We start from the raw sequence: 14,877 nt of genomic DNA, 5'->3' as shown, positions 1-14,877 counted from the left end.
GGATAGAGAGATAGAAACAGCAATGAGAGAGAATCATTGATTGGCTGCCTCCTGCATGCCCCCTACTGGGGGGATCGAGCCCACAACTAGAGCATGCGCCCTTGGCCTGAATCGAACCTGGGACCCTTTGGTCCACAGGCCGATGCTCTATCCACTGAGCCAAACCAGCTAGGGCAGCAGCTGTGTTTTGTTTCCCATTTGAAAGAGACTGATTACTTATAAAAAAATTGTTTTACTTTCTAAAAAATACAGTTCTTTATTCATTAATAAGCACAAACACCCATGCATGGACAATAAGCTCTTGTGATTTTGAAGGTTGGGGAGAAAATAGGACACGAATAAGGACCACAACAGGGTGATATTCTGATGAGTTACATTATTAGGAAAGAACAATTCTTGCTTTTCATTGTATTCTCTGCCCCTGGTAATCAATAACCACTGGGCAAATAAATAAGTAAATGTCATTTATTGCTAATCAGACAAGTCAAGTCTCTACATCCCCATCAAATACACCATACTCATTCATTAATCCAAAGATTTTTATAGCTTCTTCATCTGGGTGACCTCTCAGCCTTGTGACCTCCAGTAACAGAATTTGGGGGCATGTACACAGAGCTCCACTTCTTCCAGCTCACACCACCATGTAATCCTCCTACCTCATGGTGCCCAGTGACACAGCCTAAATGGCAGGTCCTGAGAAGGAGGCTAGAATTATTTGAGCATCAGTCTCCCCTAAGTGACCTTCAGAATGAATCTTATATCATGCCTCCATTCTGTTGACCTCAGTCTAAATAAGTAGGTAGAACCACACCCACTAGACTCTCTTACCCCACATGGCTCCATACATCCCCTAACTGACTCAAACATGCCCTTCCTGGATCCCCCAAACCCTTCCCCGCACCTTGGATAATTCAGATCTGTCATCATCAAAGTCCCCTTGTGCTCTGACCCTCTTCTCTGAATGCTCCCTCCACCTTCCTGGTGTAATTAAAACAGTATGCCCCCCACACTAGCATATGAGTTACCTTGACACCCTCTGGAGTGACAGGGGTTTGCTTCCCATACTCCTAATTCCAGTGGGCTAAGATTGAAGTATCTATCCTCTCTGCTGCTCCCAAGCAATTTCTCCTCCCTCTATCTTAAACCCACAGCCCTTCTGTTACAGATGTCAACAGATACACAAGCTACCTCTCCTTACTACATTGTCCACTATATTCATCAATACTACCTCTTTTTCTTAGAACTTTTTTGCTATAGACCTTTCTCTTGGTGACCAGTGTGATGGAGTTTAGGGATTTCACATGCATAAATTACTCGTCCAAAATAGGGCCTTGAGATGCTTTTTCTGGCTGGCAGACCCCTGGGTCAACCATTCAAACTTAGTCAAAGAAGGACCTGCATACTTCAAGTCGTACCCCCACTGTGAGCTGCAAGGATTACATTAACAGCCAACAACACAGATAGTGAAGGAGACCAACAAATCCCTGTTTTTGGCAAACAGAATTTTATGGCTCCTTTTATATTTAATTCCTTATGCCAGCTGGAATAAATTTTGGCATGTGGTTTAATTTGAAATTCCAACTGATTTTATTCCAAGCACTTAACTGATTTTTTTTTTCTATCTAGGGATAGAAGATGCAAAAGTCACAAAGGAAAAGCTTAAAAAAAGCTTTAAAATTCTATGCATTAATAAAATATTGCTGCCGAAACCGGTTTGGCTCAGTGGATAGAGCATCGGCCTGCGGACTGAAAGGTCCCAGGTTCGATTCCGGTCAAGGGCATGTACCTGGGTTGCGGCCATATCCCCCGTAGGATATGTGCAGGAGGCAGCTGATCGATGGTTCTCTCTCATCGATGTTTCTAACTCTCTATCTCTCTCCCTTCCTCTCTGTAAAATTAAAAAATATATATATATATTGCAAATAAAATGAAAAGGCAAGAAGAGGGGGAGAAAGAACAAATACAAAAGGTTGATAGACATAATATTAAAAAGGTTTTTCCCTATAAATATGAACAATGTTAACATCCTACAAAAAGAGTAGGTAGAGCACACAGTAGACTAAGTAGAAAAACACAGAAAAAAGATTTAACCTAACTGGTAAAAAGCTTAAACAATCTAATATTTTTACATAACAAACTAGAAAATATTATTTTAAATAGATGCTCATGGAGTGGATTTAATGAGGTAGACAATCTCATACACCAGTAATGGGAGAGTAAACTTCAAAAAATGTTCTTGAAAGCAAGTACATAATATGTATCAAAGATCTTAAAATAAGAATATCCTTCGATATGGCAATCTCATTGTAAAGATTTATTTTAAAGAAATCATCAAAGATATGATAAAAGATACAAGTGCAAACATGTTCATCACACTTTGAAATTTTAAAAAAACACAAAAATCAATATGTATCAATAAGAAAATTAAAAACATGAGAGCAAACATATATCATGAAATAAATCATGTTTTCAAGGAAAACTTAATAATTTGGGCAAACACCTATTCACTCTAATGTTAAATTAAAAAAATAGAATTAAAAATTGTTTATGATATCCATTAACTACACAATGTCTCCCTTTTTCTCCTTTTGTCTCTCACACACATACACACATACACACATATGCACACACACACACACATACACACATCTCTTCATGTGTATATATCTCAGGACACATGGGGTTAGAATAGTAATAGCCACAGCCCAACTTCACTGGCTGTGGCCCACCTACTCATGCAGGAGCTCTAACCCCCCCCCCCCATTACTTCTGAGCATCATCAGCTGCTGTGTGTTTCCAAACACTCCTGCTCCATCTAAGCACTTCCAGGCATCTTCTGGGCATCTCCTGAACACCCCCTTGGCCTGCTGGGCTTCTCCAGAACCATCATGTCTCACTGGGCACTGTGATTGCTCTACCAACACTACCAGCACAAGTGCCAGCTTCAAGGTGATCTATGGTAGCACAAGAAAGCTTGCCCCTTAGGCACACGGTATAATCCCAAAGCCACACTCTTTGAGCCATAACATTTTTCAAACAGGTCTTTGTGGCCCCCAGACATGAGTTCCATGGCTCCAGGACTGTCAGACAGATATAAATGGCAGTCACCAAGGGAGTTCCAATCTTCTATGGTGGACTTGGACTTTCTTAATGGGACAAGTTCATCTTGGTTGGGTCTTATTCCCTGAGCTCAGCCCTGAGCCCAGGCACTAGCAGACTTGTCAGGCCACTGCCACCAGCTCACAGCGCAGGTGCTATCAGGTAGGGCTGGAGTCTTCTCACAGAAACAACTCATCCCACTAATTCAGTGGCTATTTGCAGACCCTATTAGCATCCCTGTTATATGCGCACATTTTTTTAATCGCAGGGGAAACACCACAAAAGTTAACTGTATATTCATTTTCAGTGTTGGAATTAAGGGTTATTTTTAAACATATGACTGTCTAACCAGATGCTATATATTTGAAACTGATACAAAATAATATTGAATGTAAACTAATTGAAAAAATAAAATAGAGTGATTTTCATATCCTTTTTAAAAGGTTTCTTGCCCGGCTGGTGTGGCTCAGTGGTTGAACATCCACCCAGAACCAAGAGGTGGCTGGTTCGATCCCCAGTCAGGGCACATGCTCAGGTCTGGGGCTCCATCCCCAGTGGGGGCCGGGATCCTGCAGGAGGCAGCCAAGACTCATCAATGTTTCTATCTCTCCTTCTCCATTCCTCTCAAAAAATCAACAAAAAATATATTTTTTAAAATAAATAATAAAATAAAAGTTTTTTTATATTTTCAGTTTGTCTAAAATGAGCATGTATTGTATTCAGAATTAGAGAAAGCAATTAACACAACTTTTAAAGAAAGCTAGAATTGCTCTCTAGATCCCAGATGTAGATGGAAATAAATACTAAAATGGTAGTTGTAAATCTTCAAATAAAATAAGATTAGCCCTTAGGTTTACAGAGAATATACAATTTCACGTTGGTTAGTCTGTGGTTTTGCATGATTCCAATGTGTTTCTAAAAATCCCCAATTGCCAATAACAATATTCACATGAGTGAATATTTAGAATGTCAATTTTAAAAAGCTTGATAAGTTAGTTTATAACACTGCATAATTATGGTAGCTGTGGGACTGGACTGCTCAGATCTCACTTCAAGAGAGACTCTAATGGGCCCTGACCGGTTTGGCTCCATGGATAGTGCGTCGGCCTGTGGACTGAAGGGTCCCAGCTTTGATTCTGGTCAAGGGCATGTACCTTGGTTGCCGGCACATCCCCAATGGGGGGGTGTGCAGGAGGCAGCTAATGGATGTCTCTCTCTCATCGATGTTTCTAACTCTCTATCCCTCTCCCTTCCTCTCTGTAAAAAATCAATAAAAATATATTTTTTTAAAAAAGAGAGAGACCCTGATGGGAGGAGTAGAGGTAGCCAACAGCCTCCAGCTGCCACAACCTGGCCAAGGCCATACTCTCCCTGGCTGCTCCCAGCCAATGACCGAGCCTGATTGGGTACTAAGGCTGGCCATTCTTGCCCAATGTGGACTCTCCAATGGGCAGTCTTTGTTCTGGGAAACCCCACTGGTCTGGCCAAGCCTTTTTCAGAGCTGCATTCTGTTCGAGGCTCTTTCTACCCAATGCCCCTCCTTCGTTCCTTCCTTTCATAGGTGGCACCCTCCTTCCATAGGAGATCACAGTCAGGGTCTCCTCCTACTCCATCGCCCTGTATCCTTTACAGGTTTGGCTCCCAATGACTCTCTTGCATGTCTTATTCTTCCATGGAGTCTGGTTCTCACGGTACCTGAACTGATATAATCATCAATGCTATTTTGCATCAGTTTTTATAAGCTTTTAAAAGAAGGGAATATTGTTCTTGTAGGTACATAACACATTAAATTTCATGAGTGCTAAGCAACTGCTTATTTTTAAAGTATTCATGTGACAAATACTGATGTAGTTCTTAGCTTTCATACATTAAAACTACCAGTTAAATTATTTGACACATATATGATAAGCACGAAATATTAAGTAGAAACTGTAGTTGTTTTCATATAATTCTGTACATTCTCCTGGTTCAAATAGCACCGATATACATACACACAGATACTTTCGAGGCCATTGCTGTACTCAGCATCACGTGCTCAAGTCTTCCAGAGGAAAAGATTTTAGTCAAATACATCAGCAATCTACCCACTAACGACAAATCAAAGCTTACAAATAATATTCTACGGATGAACTGGGTAATTATTACATTTGAAATTTGGATTGTGTTATCAGAAAAACATTTATTTTGTTTCTACAGCATCCTGGATGTAACAACCAGGCAAACTGCAAAGCATGTAAAGTTGCCTATGACATCCTCCTATTTTTTTTTCTCCTCACCTGAGGATATTCTTCCATTGATTTTTAGAGAGAGTGGGCGGGAGATGGAGAGACAGAGAGAAACACTGGTGTGAGAGAGACACATTGATTGGTTGCTTCCCGCATGTCCCTGACCAGGGCCAGGAACCTGCAGCCAAGGTACATGCCCTTGAACGGACTCAAACCCGGGATCCTTCAGTCCGCAGCCGACACTATACACTGAGCCAAACCGGCTAGGGCCCGCCTATTCATTTTTAGTCTCGAAGTTCTTCCCCACCTCTCTCTCCACCTCACTGCTCCTTCGGGGCTGTGACCGGACTCTCCCCCAATCACTCACCTCTGTGTTCCCTGCAGACCTCACCTCTTTCAAAAGCACTTTCCGGCCTCAAGCTTCTTCCTTCGGCCAGTCTCCAAATCCAGGTATTCCGTTCTCTTCTGAATATGTTTCTTTTTCATAAATGTGAGGACAACTGGTGTCCTCTGAGGTGTTAACAAGTGATAGCAGTTTATGGTACAGTTGCTTTTCAGGAAGAAAATAACCTGAGCTATAGTTAAACCGCCCTGCCAAGCTAAGCCTGTGACCTGGATCTAAAGAGATTAAAGGCAAAGCCCCACTGATTTCATAAGAGACATGCAGCTGCCTCCCACTTTTATTCCTTGTCAAAATGTGTTCCCGCAGGTTTTGTCTCCACAGACATTAATATGAGGCAGCTGCTAAAGAATTGTGTGGAGGCAAACATTCAAATGAGAGAGATCTACAGAAAAACATTCAATCTGTCCATAATTATGTTAGGAGCCTAATGTAGTAAATATCTTCCACAAGTCTTAAAAATCCCAGCCACTGTTAAACTCACCAGGTCTGGACCTACTTTCTGTTACTGATGCTCATTTACTGACATCTGATTTCCTCCTTAGAATTTATAATTGATTTACCAGCCAATTAAGCTCAGTCACAAACCTACTTGAGAAAGGTCCAGGCCAACTCATGAGAACAACTGGACCTGGGCCATTTTATATAAACAAAGAATCATCTGACTTCATAATTGTCCTGGGAAATATCATAGGAAGGAAGAGATAGGAAGGGGAAAAAATTAAATTTTCAGTAATTGCTCAGATCCTGTCTTTTAACATGTATTTTGTGATATAGGTTCCCACCATTTCTGTAAGTGATCCTTGTTTTTTAAATGCTTTCCACACACATTATTTCATTTAATTGTCAAAACAGTTCTGTGCTGTAAGTTTGTATTGGCTCCACTCTACAGATAAGAACACAGCTGCTGATGAAATTTTAGTGACTCGGATGAGACCCACATTTACCCTGTGGCAGACCAGGGCTGGACCCCAAACTCTACCACAGCTCTGTCTTCTGCCAGGCAGTCTCTCCTTCCTCTCAGCGCAGTGTGTCAAAGAGGCATCAGTGGCTGCTAAAGAAAGTGTTTCTTAGCCACAAAAAAATTACCACACTTTAGAATTAACAAGATTAAAAGTAACATAGATGGGGAATATATTCATATGTATCTCTCTAAAAACTAAGAGAGTGCATTTTTTTTTCCTGTAGCTGACCTATAAGGTATATTTTCTTCTGGAAGAGAATGCTATTAAACTAAAATTAAGAAAAATTAGAATACTAGCTATACCAATATAGGCAATGGCATTGCTTAAAGTCGTATTTGAAATCTGTAGTAAGTCAAACAGTGTTCTAATTGAAAAATAAAAAGCGCCAAAGCTCTGGTTCTCTGGGTGCTCTGGAGACTGGGAGCCGAGTGTCCTGAAGGGCTGATGGCTTTCATCTGCAGGCAACCACGTCTGTCAATCTTACGTGCTCAAGCACGTTAGTCTTTTCTTCACATTTGGAAATCAGTTCTCTGTGTTATAAAGTAATTAGTCTTCTTCCCCAGATTGCTGCACTGCTGTGCTTATTTTAAAAAAACAGATATTCTGTTTTGTCCTTTGTGGTGACATTAAGGGCCCCTCCTCCCTGCTATCTATCCTGTCTTCACCAGGAAACTGCCTTTCACTCGCTATTTCAAAGCGGCTGGGGATTGGAAACCAGATGATCACATTAAATACATAGTGAAGCAAGCAATTATGGAGCCCTCGTTTTTATCACCAACAGTCTGGAAGGTTCTGGTGATACAGGTTCCATGAAGTGTGGCACCCGTCCTCCAGGAACTCACAGTCTGAAGCAGAAGATTAACGCAGAGAAGACTGAAGTCAACCCTGGCTTAGTACATGGGCCTGGTGACATCTCTTTGGGGTTTGCATAGATCTATCTTCTTACTTTGTGGGTAGATGTGTTTGAAACTACCATACAACTGAGGGCCAGAAGCTAATTCCAGCATGTCATAAATGCAAGACGTTTCATTAAAAGATTGATGGAACTTGGGGATTCAGCAGGGCTGAATACACATTATCTCCTGCTGGAATAGCTAAGGGCATTTCCCCACACCTAAAGATCTGCATATATTATTACCTGCTACCAGACAGCTGAGGGCATTTGAATCTACATGTTATTGCCTCCTGCTGGCTAAACACGTGAACAGCCGAAGGCAGTTCCCCAACCTGACAATGCCTACTGTATACAAACTCACCTTTGATATGTATATCTACTTTGCTATAGGGCAAAATATGGGAATAAAAAGAGCCCTGGCTCCGGAGATAGGGAGAACTTGGTTCCTATAGCTAAACTTCCTCTGGCTCCCCCATGGATTACAAATTTATATTATATCTCTAGTCTCTTTATTAATTTACACACAGCGCCTTCTCCAGATTCCTGAACCCTTCTAGATGCTAGCTATCACCCCGGCATTACCTGAACAGTCAGTAGGTGAACTACTAGTGCTACCAGGGCCTATTTTGAAAAATTTTCTGCAAATTAACCTCAGTTTACTTGTAAGTATTCATTTATAGCTTCGTATGTAACAAATACATAGTTAAATATAACTCAAGTCCCCAGAACATGAGTTCCACGAGGGCACGGGCGGGTGTTTTCTTCACTGTTTATTCCCTAGGACCTAGAGTACTTAAATGTTTGTTGACAGAACAAATGCATAAATTGCACTTATAGTGCTTTACAAGGTGCAAATGATTTTCATATATATTATCTTCTTTTATTCTACTAATCACACAAATGAAGTCAAGTACCCCTTTAACTAACTGCCCACTGCCCAGTGCCCAGCTCCTCTCCTCTATGTCCCGTCACTATGACATTAAGTGCTACGGTGGCAAAACTTACAAATGGTATCCATATCACTGCCTTCATAATGATCACTGCCTTATTCCAAAAACAGTCACACAAATTTTTCTCCACAAGAAAAGTTTTACAAACCAAACAACCAGAAACAATAGTGTTAATGATTTGGGGGTTTTTTTTACACTATTTCTGTCATCTGTTACACCTGATTCATAATAGAGTAATCTCAATTTTTGGAAAGCAGTATCAAATTATGGTAATTATTCTGTGGTCCATAGAATCACCCAGAGGGTTTGTTAAAACACAGATTGCTCTCCTCCTACCTCCTTCTAAAGGTTTCCATTCCAGTAGGTCTTGGATGAGACCCAAGAATTCACATTTCTAAGAGGTTCAATGATGCGATGATGCTAGTCCAGGGACCACACCTTGAGAACAACTGATCTGGAAAATCAGTCTATTGATACCAGATGTAAAAATGTAATAATACCAGTATAATTCCATTATTGCAATTACATTGGTATGCTTTGTGTTTTTATGTTTAACTTTTTGGGGGTATTTTTACTCCACATCAATTTTCAGTCAGATGTAGAAATAAATGTTTCTTCACATGAATTATTTTATAAGAACTACAGTTTAATTCATCCTCTTGCTAATTGAAAGGTGTCAAAGAAAGAAAAACACACAATACAAAAGGGGTGGGTAACTGTAGAAACTTAGAATAACACTAATTATTTAAAAATTAACTTTTTCAATTTAGAACAAGTTTCTTTTGCCCCCCCCCAAAAAAATAATAATTTGCTAAATTTTTAAAGAAAATTTGCTAACTGTTTAAATAGAAAATCAGATCTCCATCTCCAAAGGAATGGAATTTTCATTATAGAATCAGGTTACTTGGTTCACAAAGTTAGTCTGTAGAAGCTTCATGCTTCCAAAGGATGAACTGGAAAACAGCTGTTATGGTCCTTTTTCTTTAGGCCTTAATTTCACAGAGAGGAGCTAATTTTTATTACTTATAATTTAACACTTCACAGTATTCACAATTTGAAATTCACTTTGAGCAGGGGGCTAAAGTTCAAAAGGTGATGACTGGCTATTCAGGTCTGGGCTCATGAAGTTCTAAAAGTTGATGAGCTCAATTTTGAGATAAAATGCCATCTCCTGCATACACCATATTAAAATCTAGAAATTTGTATTTAGATAATTGTTAAATGATCCTTCATGTTATAATAAAAATATCTACCTATAATGTATGAATATGTATGTATATGTATATACTGAAAAATCTAAAAAAGCTAAAACAAACTTCATCCTCTGATTTAAAGAGTTGATCAAGTACAATGCTCACTGATTCTGAAGTTCATTGGACTGGTTACATAACCAGTCCAAATACTATTCTCTAAGGTTGCAGTTTCTCAGATGCACACACAAACATGCACGCACACATACTCCTCAGATGCATGCAAAGCTAAACCAATCCCTACAAAACAACAGAAAATTATTACAATACTTTGAGTTCTTAAAATCTTCCCCCCCTCCCAAAAAAAATGTCAAGTGGATACTCAACAATAGTAAGTGCTGTAGTAATAACTGCTTCCCAAATTGCCAAAATGTGTATATTATATGAGAGATTTCTAAGAGGAGATCATCTCTGCAGTTACCTAATGAAGGCTAGACTTGTGAAGAATTCCTACTCATCACATGTGGATAGAAGCTGGAACAGGAGCAGTAGCTCCCATCAATGATACACGACTTCACAATTGGATTTGTCAGGGGAATTGTGCTTCCTCTAATGCAGAGGTTCTCAACCTGTGGGTCGCGACCCCTTTGGCGGTTGAACGACCCCTTCACAGGGGTCGCCTAAGACCATCCTGCATATCAGATATTTACATTACAATTCATAACAGTAGCAACATTACAGTTATGAAGTAGCAACGAGAATAATTTTATGGTTGGGTCACAACATGAGGAACTGTATTTAAAGGGCCAGGAGGTTGAGAACCACTGCTCTAATGCATTGTCTCATCGAAACATCCCTGAGGGTAGAGTCTATCTAGAGACCCTTGTTTAAAAATCCTGAGAGGGAAGGTTAGAATTGAAGCAGACACCCAAGTGATAGGACTCCTGCTTTCAAAGGTCTCACCATTCCTAAGAAAGGAGACAAATGAGACTCTAAAGAACCATCAAAAATTCCCCACGCCAGGACAGGAGTTTATTCATTTCTCTTGTGATAGAGGGGAGAACACAGACCTCTGTCCCTACATAGGCTGTGCCTGTCATTTGCACATGGGCACTCTCACACTGTACTTCCCCTTCCCTGGCTCTGCTCTGTGTCTCACAGGAGGAGCCTGCAAGCCACACTTCACAGGCTCCCTTGCCAGCTGCTCTCATTAGATCTGCATAACGGCAGGAGACTTTCCAAAGGGGAAACCCCAAGGTCTTCCACCCCCTCTGTCTGCCTCCACTGATGTCTGTAGCAATGTAGCTACGGTCATATGAACACACACACACACACACACACACACACGCACACGCACACACACACGCACACGCTTATTGTTTCCAACGTACAAAACCAAACAAGATGTAAAAGTAGAACCTACAGAACCTAAATGAACCCAATCAACCCAATAGATACTAACTTGGTACTTAGTAGGCTCTTCGTAGTGTCTTCCCTGCCAGGTCACCAGTTTTATATCTGTTGAACTCATAGTTGACTGGGGATTGTCTTTGCATATAAAGCGATGTTGTCATGAATACTGGGCAAAACCAGGGCTGCACAAAGAGCATTGGTACATTTTTGCTGTCACAAATAAATTTATCTTATCTATAAATCTCAGCTTCAGTTTCCCCATCTTATCTAAAATTAATCATACAGATTTAATTTACAAATGTCTCCACTGGTTTAATTAGAAATGCTTTTGTGGGGGGATAACCTCAAAGCCCCCACACTTCTTAGGCATACATCTTATTGAATTATCTACTCAATGTTGCTATAAAATTTTTATGTGCATGTAAAGCACAAACTCCTTCCTAAGAGAGATCTGTCACCTGAGAGAGTTGTCAACCTCAGGAATGTCCCCAGCACAGGCATCTGACTCTATCATTTACAGTGTGTTTGACCTTAAGCACATTCATCTACTGCTAGAGGCCTCAGTTTCCGCATCTATACAATGGCTTAAAAACAGGACCTGCCTCGTGGGTTTTAGTGCACATTAAATCAGATATTCCTCTGTGCCTGGCATTGCCTAGCACAGAGGAAGAACTCAATAAGTGTTAGGTATCATTTTATTGCCAGCATACAACTTCGTGCCAGTAACAAAAAAGAAATATAATGAGAAAAAGTTGCTGACTTATACATTATTTGATTAAAACAATAATAATAAAACTATCAACCTAAAATTTCCATATAATATTTATAAGCCTATTTTTAGCCTGAGCTTTCAATTAAAGCTATAATTGAATTACTGTATGTCAGTGTAACCTAACCGAGCTTTCAGACTAAGAAAAATTAAAATTACTTACAAGGAAAACGGGAATAGCAATTCAGTGAGCAGAGGAATGATGGATAAAGCACGAGGCCCTGAAAAACACCAGATCCTCAGGAGGCTCTGTCCGCCAGCTCTGGCGGGCCCTGAGCGGCTCAGTGGGAGCCTAGCCAACCCCAGGCCCAGACCAATACTGAGAACAGCATCACTAAAAGTTGCTATGGACTGAATGTGTTCCCCCAAAATTCCTAAGGCCCAGTATGATGGTATTTGGGGGTGGGACATTTGAAAGGTAATGAGGTTAGATTAGGTTATTATGGGATTAAGGCCCTTAAAAGAGAAGGAGAAACTAAGTGTCCCTCTCACCACCAGGTGCGGCCATAGCAAGGCAGCTACCCGTAGACCAGGAGGAGGAGGCCCTCACCAGACCGTGACCATGCGAGCACCCCGCTGTTGCACCTCCAACCTCCAGATCTATGAGAAATAAATTTCTACTGCTAAAGCCACCACCAAGCCACTGTGCTTGTTACAGCAGCTCAAGCTGACAAGTCAAAGATTCAATTAAAATTTTAGGCCTATTTTCTAAGAATCTAGAGTTTTTTATTTAAAACATATTTATCCTTTCTTCTATGAAATATTATTTTCTGTTCTTTTTCAGTATCATTTTCATACTGTATATCCTATAGATAGCTAGCTGCCTAGTTTTAAAAAAAAGTTGATGGAGATAGTTTTAAGAAAAAGCATTTGTTCTAGAACCATGAAAACAAATAATTCTACTTAACATCTCAGGACAGGTCAGTATTTTGTGTATTTCAGCAGGAAATTGAGATGTATCCACCTTCTAAATAATGTATTCATTTCTCTGTCCTACTAGGTATACTTCCAAAGAGAGAGGAAAAGAAAGAGGAAGAATAAATAAAATGGAAAAGATTGTGATGTTGTACTGGTACATCATAACTCAGAATACATAGCCTATTAAATATAAATTTATTTTTTTAATGTATAAATGAATCTATTATAGATATTCTGGTTTGAATCTGGATATAGTAAGAAGAGCTAAAAGGTTGCCTTTTCCCCCCTTGTGCTCTTAAACTTGTTACCATCTGGTCGCATCAGTTAGAAACTTAAGTAACTGTATTTATCATTTAGAGAAATGGAGACCAAGAACCTGGAAATTTGTAATGGATGGTCCAAGGGATCAGTGAGGAGGAGAAGTTTTCCAGAGGAAGACTTTCCCATACTTGTTCACCTTCCACAGCCTCCCAGAAAGCCCTCCCTGAGGTCAGGAACTGATGCTATTCAATGCCCCGAGCATGATGTTAAACTAATCACAAGCACAAGAGAAGAGTAGGTCACGCTCCTGAAATTCAGAGGAAGGAAAGGGACAAAGCCACCTGGCAGGATCTCCCCCCTCCTCCCACCCACCCCCAAAAGGAGATGCCTCCATTCCTTTCTCTTATGGACAACCAATCTATTTTCCTATTTTATTATGCACAATTTTCATCCCCTTACCAAAGAGGATCTTTTCTTGTTACAAATGCTATAGTCAATGTTTTTCCTTAAACTTTTGGCTTCATGGATACCACATGGAAAATTGGACATCTAGCTCAGGGGGTCTCTGCTTCAAACTTTACAATGTAGCAGCAAAGGACTTCGAATAATCACACCTTATGTTTGCACATTTTTATGCAGCATATAAAAGTGCTCATGCATATTACTTTTTGTTCTTCGTCACAAACCTGTGAGGTAGGTGAGAAAGATGTTATATCATTATTCATGTCCTCAGACAGAAAACTAAGTGTCTGGAAAATAGTTGTTAATACTGATTCTGTGAGCATGGACAGATGGAGGGAAATAGTTGGTTAAATTTTTTTGCACCAGGTCTTCAGCTATTAAGTGATAGAATTTAAACTCCTTCCAACATTCCTGCCTCTAGATTTTGTATATACAAATTGACAAGTGCTCGAGTCTGAAATGTGACCTTGGGAGATTTAACAACTCAAATATAAATAACCAAAAAGTATTAAATATTTGGATGAAGCAAAAAAAAAAAGTCTAAGAGACTTAATAGGCATACCATCCATAGCTTAACACAAATAAATGTATAAACATAATATCTAGTAGAGACAATGGGAAAGAGAGATAACAAAACAGGATGATAATGGAAAGTAATTGTATATCATTCTTTCCAGCTAATATAAAATTACACTGCCAATATGTGTCCACTCAAGTGTTCAATGAACTAGTTTGTCAATTGGGAAAATGACACATGAAATAATAAAAAGTCAAGTAATTTGGAGTGTACAAGGAAAAACTAAGAGTTCATCCCATATCAAATCCTCAATCCCCTTCTTCGGTTTCTTCTGTATTCTTTTTTAAACATTTTGTGTACATTTACAAATAGCATGCGCGTGCACGTACACACACACACACACACACACACACAGAGGAGCTTTGGGTATACAGCTTTTTTTTCCCAGTAAGACTATATCTTGACATATTTTTCTAAGTCAATATATACATATCTACTCTTTAAAATTACAAAGGCTTCCCCCACAACATAATGTCTCAAGATTCCCAACTATTAATTCTCTTCTCATAGCATTTTCTAAGGGCATAGGCATTCCCTGTGATTTGGAGTTGGTACCTAACCCACACAAGCTTATTTACTAGAAATCATATGTAAAAATAAAAACCATAAGCCATAAATTAACTTTGCAGATAATAACTCAGAGATAGACTATACTAGAAAATACACTATATAATCCCTCCCACCATTCATTACCCAAGTGACATCAAAATACAGCTCTGGCCTTACCAGAGTAAATCTCAGAAAATGAGTGAA

At 39.7% G+C, this 14,877-nt stretch overlaps 1 protein-coding gene across 1 annotated transcript in view; it reads right to left on the bottom strand.

Annotated features, from left to right (window-relative positions):
* DCHS2 (dachsous cadherin-related 2) overlaps nucleotides 1-14,877 on the bottom strand; it is a 191,308-nt gene that overhangs the window by 137,776 nt on the left and 38,655 nt on the right. The window lies entirely within an intron of this gene.

This window comes from Myotis daubentonii, chromosome 5 (genome assembly GCF_963259705.1).
Source record: "Myotis daubentonii chromosome 5, mMyoDau2.1, whole genome shotgun sequence".
Classification (NCBI taxonomy): domain Eukaryota; kingdom Metazoa; phylum Chordata; class Mammalia; order Chiroptera; family Vespertilionidae; genus Myotis; species Myotis daubentonii.
The sequence above is the reverse complement of the archived record's forward strand: the minus strand, read 5'-3'. Positions and strand labels throughout refer to the sequence as shown.